Source organism: Pseudopodoces humilis, chromosome 16 (genome assembly GCF_049639895.1).
Source record: "Pseudopodoces humilis isolate 2021_Gansu_Grassland_sample_001 chromosome 16, ASM4963989v1, whole genome shotgun sequence".
Taxonomy (NCBI): Eukaryota; Metazoa; Chordata; class Aves; order Passeriformes; family Paridae; genus Pseudopodoces; species Pseudopodoces humilis.
The window spans coordinates 12,515,921-12,527,997 of record NC_142215.1 but is presented as its reverse complement, the minus strand read 5'-3'; the positions used below and the strand labels follow the sequence as shown (position 1 = coordinate 12,527,997).

General features: G+C 34.6%; 1 protein-coding gene across 3 annotated transcripts in view; it reads left to right on the top strand.

The window, feature by feature from the left end:
- The window catches only part of WDR72 (WD repeat domain 72), a 103,694-nt gene that overhangs the window by 35,011 nt on the left and 56,606 nt on the right, over nucleotides 1–12,077 (top strand). The window lies entirely within an intron of this gene.

The following is a 12,077-nucleotide window of genomic DNA, read 5'->3' as shown; positions in this document are numbered from 1 at the left end:
CAAATGAGGACACTTGGAAGAGGGCTTTATGCAAGGTCATTAATAGATAATCTCAAAAGGATTTTCTCAGACCTTATTACCTGCAGTTAGATCCTATTTCCTCATGCCTCTAGCTTGTGACTGCACCTGTCAATTGTATCCTGAGAACAACTGAATGCACCTTTCACCTGTTCAAATGTGTCTTGAGAACAAGCACATCGTGATCCAATGTTATTGGTCTTTCTTTTATTGATTTTCTAATGAGACCACAGATCCCTCTTGTTCAGGGACAATTTTTATTGGGTGTGTGTTTTCTGTTAGCATCATCACAGAATAAACTGTAAGTGCCTTATGCTTTTATTAGTGTGATTAAATTTGGCATCTTCTTGGTTAAAAATGAGATGGTAATGCTCTTGTGAGGTACTGGGCTGCAAATAAGTATGACCATCTTCAGGAAAGAATTGGCCAGGGAGAGTGTTGTGTTTAGCTTTACCTAGAAATACTTTTCTACCAAAATCATTAAACCAACTAATTGTGACTGATGGGGAAGATTTGCTCTTTCTTTTTGTTTTGAATAAGAGAAATAGATGGAAATAGGCTTAAAGTAGTTTTAATGTGCTGTTAAAACTGAGAAAACTAGTACAGAGACGTCAAATAATGAGATTAAAAATGCAATAGTCACTCTATTTTCTTGTGGCCTAGATATATCTATACTTTTATCAGTTGTTTGTAGATTTAAAAAAAATTAATATAGTAAATATTTGCTAATTTTAAAACTGGTTATTGTACTATGTCTAATTTAATACAATCTCAAATTCAATGAGATAGGTATTGTTTTTTTCATGTAGAAAAAAACAGGTACAAACCTATTAAACCAAATTTATGCATCAGGAGGTAATATATTCACTGAACTCTTGATGAAAGTGTATCTTAAGAATAGGGCTTTCATGTTGTTCGTTCTTGCTTACCACTTTTTAATTAATGAGTTTTGGGAATTGTTCTTTGCAATAAACAGGGAAAGTCATGTCTGCTATTCCTCAAACCTCAGTGTACACAGAAATTATTTTACCACAAGTATTGAGAATGAAAAATATTTTCCCTCAATCACATATAGAAACAGCCTTCAGAATGGTCTCTAGCCTTTATTCTGGCTTTATTAATAAAAGGAAATGAAGTAGAAGATATTTCAAAACTGATAAAGTAGAGCTTGATCCAAACCCTCACTCTTGAGTTTTATGGTCTATTCTTCATTGTATCTTCAAATTTACATATAACATTGAGTTTCTAATGATTGTAGTTTAACTCTTAATATTTTTCTTTGACCTTTTACTAACCTTAGTCTGATTTCTAAAGTTCTTTTTGATCCCATTTTCTGAAAAGTCTTATTAGCGTGTAATCCTGCTGAGCATGTTGTGGGGCAGATGGTGCACTAGTTGGCCATTGGCACAGAATCTGATCTCCCTGTTAGTTTGTTAAAAGGAATAGTTTCTTGCCTTCTTAAATAGGAACAAAGGAAAAAAGTTTTGGTAGTTGTTTGGTAAGTAGTTTTAGGCACATCTATTAAAGTGAAAATTGCATGCGTTTAACAAGGTGGAAGGAAAGAAAATGTGCTGATTATGAAATATGGGAAAACAGTTTTTTATCAACTTTAAAGTGTGGAGTTTAACATGTTTTGGGAATTATCATGATCTTAAACTGGAAGAAATACCACAACAGGAAACTGTGGAAATGTAATAATTTGTAATGTAATAATTTTCATCTAAGTCTTGTCTACTCTGATTTCCAAAAGAATATTCTATTTTCATGTTTAAATATTGTTCATTAATTACCTTGTCCAAATACAAACATATTAAGAATACTATTGATGTTTCTTAAAGAAATTTTGACAGAAAAAGTCTTTTTTTATTTTCATGGTTTTTTGTTACTGCAGACCTGTTAAGTTTGTCTAAATTCATAATAAATTAGGTTCTGTACTTGGGAAAACACTTTGCATTCATCAAACTTGTGCCATCCAGTACATTCAGAGCTTCTTCCCTCTTGCATCTGCATTAGAGAGGGTTCTGTAGATTGGTGTGGGAGATGCTGGAGGCTAAATGTATTTAGTGTAGCTGAACCTGGGAAAAACATAACAATGGAAGTCCCCTTAGTGCTATTGCAGAAGCCCAGTGCTGGCTACGCAAAAGGAGTGTGGAACTGCAGCATTTTTAGCACTGTTCTGTTAGTGCTGAATTGAAGGCTTGATATCAAGTCTGCTGGTTTAAGTTTTGTTCAGAGAACTTTTTCAGGTTTTTCAAAAAGTGCTCTATTGACTCTTCTGCTCCATTGTATTTTAGCATCTTGAAATATTCTGGAAATTCAGATCCCAATTAATTAGAGGACTGTGGTTATCAGACTTGAACATTCTATACTGTATTAATTAAAGTGTATAATTACTACACATGTTAAACTTTCATATTATCAGAGGGTTTTAATATAGAATGAGTATTTCATAATCAATTTCCTTCTTTGGCAAATTGTGTATTAGAAATTTAACAACATACTAAATTGCTAATAACTTTTCTATCAAAAACCCCATCATCAGTTTTAGCAAATATATTGAAGCACTCAATTTCAGAAGATTTATGTCACAGGAAAAATGAGTGGGTAGCTATTCTGTCCTGTTGGTATTGTAATTGTGAGTGATCCTTTTGTATAATGAGTGATCCACATGAAGACTGCAAGTAAAATTCAGCTTTTATTCTTTCCATTATCACGTTGTTTTACCATTCATATATTTAAGATGAAAGAACATTTTCAAAATAATGGTCTCTCTCTCTTCTCTAACCTAAAAAAGATAAATATCCTCACACAGTAGTCCAGCTTCAAAGGCTTTCTTTCAAAACTTTTGCCATCATGTAAATCACGGATACAAAAGCAGAATGTTTTGATTTCATGGTGTTTTGACCATTTTAATTCTTTTATTGTGCTGCACGTGCCAGTGGGAGTACCAATAACAGATGACTGTGACAAATGCAGTTAACACAAGATCCATATTAATGTTGTCAAATCCCCTTGATATATTTAAACAGATTTTAATTATTTTTAATGTCAAAAGACACAAAATATATAGCTTAATAGTTTTTCAAGAAAGCTTTACTTAATATGTGAATGTAAAACCTCTCATAAAAATGAAACTTTTATATTGGCCTTAGTCATTGACATAGGGTATTCATCAAGTCAGCAATTTGTGTGGCAAAGTGCCATTTGAATAGTGTATTGTTAGAATACTTATGGTCCACTTGACAAGGGCTCTTGCTGTAAATAGTGCAATTTGACTCCAGCTGTTAAAGAGTGGCTTTGACAGCAGCCAAATAGAATGGAGATGCTTTACTGCACCGCAGAAAAATCAATATTGGGTTCTTGTTCATAGTAACCTGTTTTCTCTTTTTTTTTTTTTTTTTTTTTTCAGATTTATACAAGACTATCTAGAGTTCATTTGTGAAAGTTTAAATATTATTTTGGAAGTGAGGCTGTTTTATTGTCAGATTAATGTTGGTGGTGAATGATGATTGTGTTTAAAAGAAAAAGTGCTTTGTGGATATATATAAATAATGTGATGATGCAGCATTATTGCAACTCTGTTTATAGGGATGGATGTTAGGATGTGGGTGCATAAGTTGTGTAAGTAATGACAAAAAATGTTCTTTCCTTTGTCTTTGTGGTTTTTTTATCATTGTGTAGTGCCACTGTAATATCCCTGTCCATTTTCTAAGTATAGGGCTTTTTAAAGCAGGTTTCTTTGTTGTTCTCCCTGTAACAACCCCCACAGATGTTGACAATCTGTAGTGCCATTGTAGATTTTCCTGAAGCATGGTCTTGCTAGTGCTGAACAGTTTTCCAGCAGTATTCAGTGACACAAGGTTGCTATGATACCTGGCCAGTAGCAATAGGTATTGAATCACTGGTCTTAATTACAATAGAATACACATTAGACTCTGCTCATGGTGTTTGTATGGTACTAACTCTCATTATATCTTTTAGTTCTGTTTGAAAATTGGAGCTCTGTGAAGAACCAATTTTAAAAAAATTGAAATGCTTCAGTGTGTCATATGAAGATTTCATTGATGCACATAAAAAGCTGGATGTGTCTGGGAATTGTTTTCCTGATGTTCCAGAAAACCTTCATGTTGGAAAGTTTCTATCTTTTCAGCTTCAATATTTTGGATATAAACCTATGTTTATCATGCACTAATATTTCTAGTGATTTCAGTTAAAGTAAGCAGAATAGTCTGGGTAAAAACACTGGAGGCAAAAGCTTATGAAATCTGTGAAATAGTTGCTGAAGCTTGAACTCTTAAATCATACTACTGAAAATCTAGATCAGAAAAGGCATTTTTTCACTGTGTATGTAAGAGAAGGCAAAGATGGGTGACAGAAACATATTCGTGTGTGGACTTTAATAAGCATATGTATTTTTTGATATATTAACCCAGCAATTCCTTAAAATATATTGTAGTATGAGTCCTTTAGAACTTGATATTCACTTACATAATAGTATATATATTCTGCTCTGAACAAAAATATGTAAAAGCAAGAATGTCCAGAAGTTATAAATAATAAAAGAAATATCTACTGTGTTGCTGCACAGGGTAAGTAAGAGGCAAATGAAGACTGTAGGACAATAGCAGCTATTTGTTTTAGTACAGCATGGGAAGCAACTTGAAAATAAAATTGGTATTGGAAGCCTGGAAAATCACTGCTAGTTAAATCTTACTGATGGATAATTTGATAGAAAAATGGAAATAAGATACAAACACAAATACAAAATAATACTTGGCAAATAGGAAATCAGGAGTGATGCTATAAACAATAGTGTCTCAGACATGGATTCCTTTAATTTGTTTCCTTTTATAATATTTGGAGCATTATTATAGGAAATTACAGGTTTTGATTTATGTGAAGTGGATTAATAAGGACAAAGCAATATAGAAAGTAGTAGAATATTTCTCCTTAAAGTTGGTAACATCACATTGCTGCTGCAAGGGTTTGTGTTTTTTCCCTGGGATTAGTGTTCAGTAGCTATATTTAGTAGTTTATTAAGTAAGCACAACAGGAAAATGAGTGAAGAAGAAAGGACTTGTATATATACAGATTTTTTTCTCTGTAATTCAGTTGCAAAACATTTCAGTACTACATTTCCTGTGAAATTTTAAAATTAAGTATTTTATCAAGGGGCCAAGGTAGCAACATAACTACAGTGAAGTAATAACTTGGGAGTTATGTGATTAAATTGGGACCAGTTAAAAAGAACCATGATCCTGAGGGATATCAATAGCTTTGACCACATGCCATGTTTGATGGAAGTTACTGTAGTTTTTGAATTGGCTCACCAAGTCAAGAATTTGTTGATTTGTGTTTTCTCCATTGATTGCCTCAAAGAAAAATGAAACCAGAAAGTTGCCATTGTGATATTGTAGCACATTTTAATCTTACACACGGATAGCAATTAACACAGGGTGATAGAAATCTGATAACAAGTCTTAACTACTAATTTCAATGCTTCTGACACTGACTCTTTTCTACTCTACAACTATACTGAAGGTGACTGACTTAAAATTTTTTTCCCTTCCTGGACATCTAGTTGGACTGTGTGATAAAGCTGAAGAGGATACTGTAGGATCCTACTAGAAATAAATCTAAAGTCAATATCAACAGTCCATGTGAAGTGTTTAATGTTGAAGGATGATTTATTGAAGCTAACATAGTTATTGTCTTTGTCTTTTCCCATACCTCGACTGCCATGCTGCAATTCCCTTCTGTCTGTTGGAATCTTTAGCAAACTTTGCATTTGTTTTTTTTAGGGATAAACACTTATAATTAAAAACATATATCTTCTGTCTTATGGAAGTGGTGTTCACAATATTGTATTTACTACTTAGAACTGTCTCTTTTAGGTCTAGGTGTGGAGCTGGGCACAGTTTGACTTTTCCTATCTTGGATTTTACCTTTGCTACTTTTGTAGTCTAGAAGGTGTGACTTGTTCTGTAGATCAGCCTAATAGATTTTCCTTCTAAGTGCTCTACCTAATTCTAAAATAAATCACATTATCTTTGTTATAACCTTTATATTTTTGTGTTGTTCATTGGTATTCTTTAAATTCTTCACAATTCATGGTAGTGAAATGGTGGAATCTTTACAGTTCTAATAATCATCTTTTCTATTCTAAACATGAATTCCCTGACCTCTTATAGTTTAAGTAATATTATTTTAGTGAAGAAAAATATAAACAAAAATTGTGTGAAACCTTTTCCTCGGTTTCCAGCTACACACACATCTATTTAAAGAAAGAAGGTAGTGACTTTTTCAGAAGCACATCATCACCTTACATGCAACTTTAGAAATAGGAACTGCAGCAAACAAACCTTATGCTGCAAAAGGAAGGATTGTTATCTGCTAGCTTCTGGTAGCTAATTGAAATTCTTGTCCCAGTTATACAGTAGAAATAAAATCCTTGGCTAACCTATGGCTTGATTTCAAACAAACAAAGTAACAGCAGTGGTTACATGTCCATTCTCTTGATATAATTTTTTGTATATTAATACTCAACCCTTAATTTGTTCAAATGGTCAGGCTTGGTTCTTGCAATACTTGTGGGAAAGCATGAATCATCCAAGCAGACACCTGAGAATGGTTGTTTCCAAATTCTGTCACTTTGGAAGCTCTGCAGTAAGACTGAATGGCTTGCAAGGAAAGAACAGTATGAAATCTGTGGGTTACAGAAGCTGCCTTCCTGATATATTCTAGAATGCTATAGGATTTGAAGAAAGTCCAGCTTGCCTATTCTTAAAATCTCCAGAATGGCACATTATAGAATACACAGGAATTTTTTTGGGTTCTCCTTCTTTAGTAGGAAGTCACTTGCTAATGAATTGATCTAGAACTTTAATGTAGTTAAATTTTCTGGGTGGGAATCGTATAATTCAAGATGGGAAATGCACTCAGAACAGCCCAGGGAAAATGTTGTTTCAGTTGGAGTCAGCACTCACACATGTATGGCTAACTTAATTTTTACGTATATTGGTCCTTCTTAGGACAAAGCAATATTCTCAAGCTCTTGCAAAGGTCCTGTTGGCAGTATCTCTATGTTCAGCATTATGTCTCACAGACATTTGGATGTTCGTTCATCCAGTAAATTGTTCAGTGTGATAATTCCTAAATCCTGAGCCAACAGCCTGTGGCTTTGGATTACTGTAGCATTTCTTGTCCAGCTGATGATCAAGAAAGTTTTGGAAGTGTTCCATCTTCCATCTTTTTTTCTAAAGTGCTGAGTGAGGGTGAAAATGGTTTTCAGTACCTGCCAGCACTGACCTGTAAATATATTAAGATGTAGGCAGAGTATTTGAATACAGAGTGTATAAGTAGTACTTAATTTTAAACACCATCTTATTCCTTCTTTCTGTCTAAACTTTTCACAGCTGAGACTGTCCATGTTAGAAATGGATGTTAGAGATAACTGGACTAACAGTCCACTTCTATATTCTTTCTATGATAAAATTGTTAGACAAGATTTTGTCAAAAGTATTGTTTAGAATTGCCTTTCTGATAGTGTGCCCAGACAAGCAGTGATATGAATTCTAGAGCAAAGCATAAGTTGTCTGTAAAAAATATTCTATACATTTCTTCAAATATTTTTCTGAAAAATAAAGTTTAGGCTTGTTTCCTAGTGCTGAAAACTTGTGAAGGATATTCAGGATATTAATTTTACTTTCCTGTTATTCTTTGATATCTTTTAAAGGTTTGTTTCCAGAATCATTTTTATATGTACACTTTAATTAAATCCAACAGAAAACACTAAGTTGAGTGTTGACTTGAAAACAAAATGTGCAAAATATTAAATTTTCATACCAGACTTCTACATTGAGCAGTAGAATTGATGTGTTAGCAATTCTTCCTGAACAATTGAAATTTTTGTGCCCCGTAGATCCATCTGGACTACAATCTGCCTGACAGTGGCCTTCCATACATGATAAAAAGAGGGTTTATTCAGTTGCTTAGACTATTCATCACACAGCTTGAGCCTGAAGACTCCTTGGCTTAATTACTTACATTGTGCCACAGATGCATCAGCAGTGAGGCTGCAGTCACTGTTCAAAGTGCTGTGAGGATAGTAAAGCCTTGCACTGGGATTTAACAAAAGCAAAAAGAAAGGTTACAGTGTTGGGAGGAAGGAGGATGACTCTGCTTATGTTGCAGTTAAGTTGATAAACACTGGTGCAAACGAAATAAATACTTTAGCCTTTTCTTCATGGGAGGTGGAGCCTTTAGGTGGATATGGGAATCCTCAGTAATACTATCAGAGTTGAAATGAATACCATAATAAAAGTAATGTAAAGCGAGTTCAAAGCACTTTGTTTATACTACTTCATATGGGAAAATTCATCATGAATTGACACATTTGTTTGGGACTGCATTGTCCAAATGATGAAGCCTCAGGTCAAGCATAAATTACATGTGAGAGCAAACTGGGGCACTACTGCTGACTCCAGGCTTTTTACAGATAGTCCTTTATGTGTGAGTACTGAGCTATAAAAGGGAAACGAATAAGAAAAAGTTCTGAATACCCCATCAAAGGATCCTCAGTCCTATGACTAGGTGAAGTGTTTGAAGGTAAGGAATACAAATGAACTTGGTATAGTGACACCATATCTGTGTGATGCTCACCCTATGCTTGAGACCAGCTAGCAGGTAGGCCTGGCTTCTTTGTGCACCTTGGGAGGCCGTGGATATTCTTAGTGACAGAAACTCTTCTCCCTAAATTTGAAGTGTGGGAGGTGGGCAGGGTTAGACAGGGGTGTGATATGTAGACTGCTGATAGGAGCTAATATTGGATTAGGAAGTGTGTATGGTTTTTGTGTGGAGATGAAAGTGTAGCCAATAATTTGCATCCTTTCTTCCTCAGCAGGTTCTTTTAGCGATGGTGTATGTTGAAGTGCTATTTCAATTATATACCTGCTGCTTGTAACTATTTTTAAATAAATGCATCTTTGCACATATCCTAGATTGCTCATCCTTTCAGCAGAGCAAAGCTGTGTATTTGCAAAAAGGTTATGAACTGAAGACAGCATATTTGCTGATGGGATTTTCCTGAATAAGACACCATTCAATGCTTAGATTATTTTTAAGTTACAAATACCTAAATAGGATTGAAAGACCATATTTATTATCTAATTAACAATTCTTCAAGCATGACCTTGAGAATTTGAAGTTTCTTTTAAGGAAGACTTGGACCTTCATTTCAAATTTACCTATCTTATATTTCTTAAAGCCGTCACTTTTTAAATTATTGTATCAAAATTCCAGTAATAAAATATGAGTGGTCTGTACTCTGACTTGGTACTCTTCCACTGAATGATGTTTGATCATGTATGCTGTGCTGTCATAGGAATAGGTTTTACTAGCTTTTCTACTTGCTTGTCTTTTAATGATCAAAGTAAATTTGGCTTCCTAAATTTGGAAATGATTTAAAGCTAAGTAGATGTGTAAGTCCTATGAAGTTTTTGATTTTTATATGTGGAAGACACATCTGAAAAATACAATTTCCTAATAGATAATGAGGTGTTCTTCTCGTGGAGTGAGTTTAAGATGTGGTATTTGGAATCTGAGGTTTTTGTGGAACTTGCTAACTATATTTTATGCTCATAAACCAGTTTGAAGCCCCAAACACAATTTCATTTATCTTTATATTCTAGGCTTTATAGAGTCTGCAAAAGTGTCCATCTGTTCAGTCAAGATTGCTTCAAATAGTGAGCGGTCAGAGAGACGTAGCTGATAAAGGTCAAAGGAGCCTCTTGACCCTGTGATTCTTGCCAAAGCAATTGGAGCGTAGGGACTGATGTACAGTTAGATACAGCTTGCTAACGTGAGCTCCACTTTAATTGGTAATGATAGCAAGAATACACAGTAAAGTCATTGCTGAAAGAAAACAAAAAGTATCCAATATAGTAATTTATTACCAGTCAGTGGGTTTCACGCACGGGGTTGTTTTACCCCTGCAGTGGTCAGAGAAAGCAAAAAGGTACTCTAACACTTAACTGAAAATGGATGCCCTGCTGCTATCAGAGATGCATGGTGGTCAAACGATTGCCTGTGCCATTAGCTTGGTAATGTTTTCTCTATTGTAAACTCAGCTCCCCATGTTCTTCCTGTGCATCAGCTGCAGATTGAAGGCTTTCTCGTTTGTCTTCTATTTGTGCTGCCAATCATCAAGCTGCTGTTCACCAAGCACATTTCAAGGAGGCAATTTTTTTTGCTCCCATCGACTACCATCTCTAGCAACTGAGGGCTCAGAGGATTTAGAAATAAATTTAATGCTTTAATTTGCACTGTGCCAGCCATTTTGTGCATTGTTTATGTATTTGTTTTCTGTGACAATTCAAGAGACAGTTACAACTTTCCTGTTTTGCAAAACAACACATGAGAAAGATTTATGTTTTGGGGACACATTTTTCAGGTACTTTCTCTTATGCTACTGTTCTCATTAAAAAGGTTGAAGAGAAAAATATCTTTTCAAGAAAATATGATTTTTTTAACCTATTAAGTAGTTAAAAACATGAAAAATGCAAACCTAAATCAAACAAAAGCTAACACAGATATTCCTTCCCACCATCAAGGATAAAACATTTTATAGAATAAAAGAGCTATCATTGGCAATATAATTTAATGTTTAAGACCCTTAGGTGTGGGGGCCATGCTTCAGTTAACAGTCCTTCAATCTCTACCAAGTGCAAATGTAACAGGAACCCTCTTGTTACATTTATTTTATTTAGGAGTACCTAAATAGCTTTTACAAGCAGATGTGTGATGTACGTATTTTTTTGTGGGCCAGATTAGTGATGAGATGTGATTCTGAGAAGTTATGACCTCTGAACTTCTGTTGACAATTCTGTGACTGCCCTGATCAAGATACAGAAAATTCTTACTCATCAATACAATTTTTTGTTTGACAAATTCTGCTACCCTCCTCTTTCACTTCTGTAGCAGGTTCTCCACAATTTAGTTTTTAAAACCAAAATGTTTGCTGTTAGTAATTGTTAGAGTTAATGAAGACTGATTTGGACATACATACAGCCTTTAAAGTTTCTATTTTCTTTGTGGTGTAATAAAAAGTTAGTGCACAGTGCACCTTCTGTGAATTTAAGAACCTTCCAGTCTCTTTGGCACTATTGCAGTTAAGCTCTACACATTCCCCTCCCCAGTATCCCCCTGCCTAATGTACCTAAAAATTCCCATTGAAGTAAGTTCTTTAATTTCTCTCTAATATTTTCTTGAGCCTTTGTAGGTGGCAAGCAATGGATAAAGGAAGGAATTGAACTTGTTCAGTGTTATTGAACCAGAATATGTTCTTTCAAAGGGGACAGCTCAAAGGAACAGAATGGCCAGAATTAAACCCCTTTAATATTACATAATTTAAAAAAAAACTTATTTAGAATCAGCAAACGAGCTATTAATAGGATAGCTCCCACTTAGGCTTTGTACATCATGATTCATTCTGCAAGCACTGGGAACTTTGGCACCAATTTCCTGCCACTTCTTTTCTTTTATATTTGGGATAAAGTGAGAATGCAATGGATAAAGAAGGCCAAAAGTCTGGAAGAAAGCCATGTTTAATACTTGAGGATTTGTTTGGCATAGGAGTTGATACTACTTGTGCTGTGAGAACTGAGCAACTTCTATTCAGTGGTATCAAAGCAGCCTCTAAATATGTTTTGTGTCTTGTTTGCCTTCTAAAATTTCTGCTGTGTGATTTTTTGCCACTTTATTTCCTTTATGTAAAATGAATGTCAAGACCATTCTTGTCAAATCTGTTTTTAGTACAAAACCCACAATAGAATACTGGTAAAGAAAGCAGATACGTGGAGAAAGTACATACATATGAGGAGCTGAAAAACTATGGGAATCCCTGCCAGCTAATGGAAGTGTGTATTTTAAGTGGAATACCATTCCCAGAAGTTGGATCCCAGTGGGAAAAGGCCTTTAGAGATGAGAAAGCAGCTAGGTAAAATAACACTTGAATTGTACTTCCCATGAAATTTTTATGTGATATTGTCTGTCTTAAATCT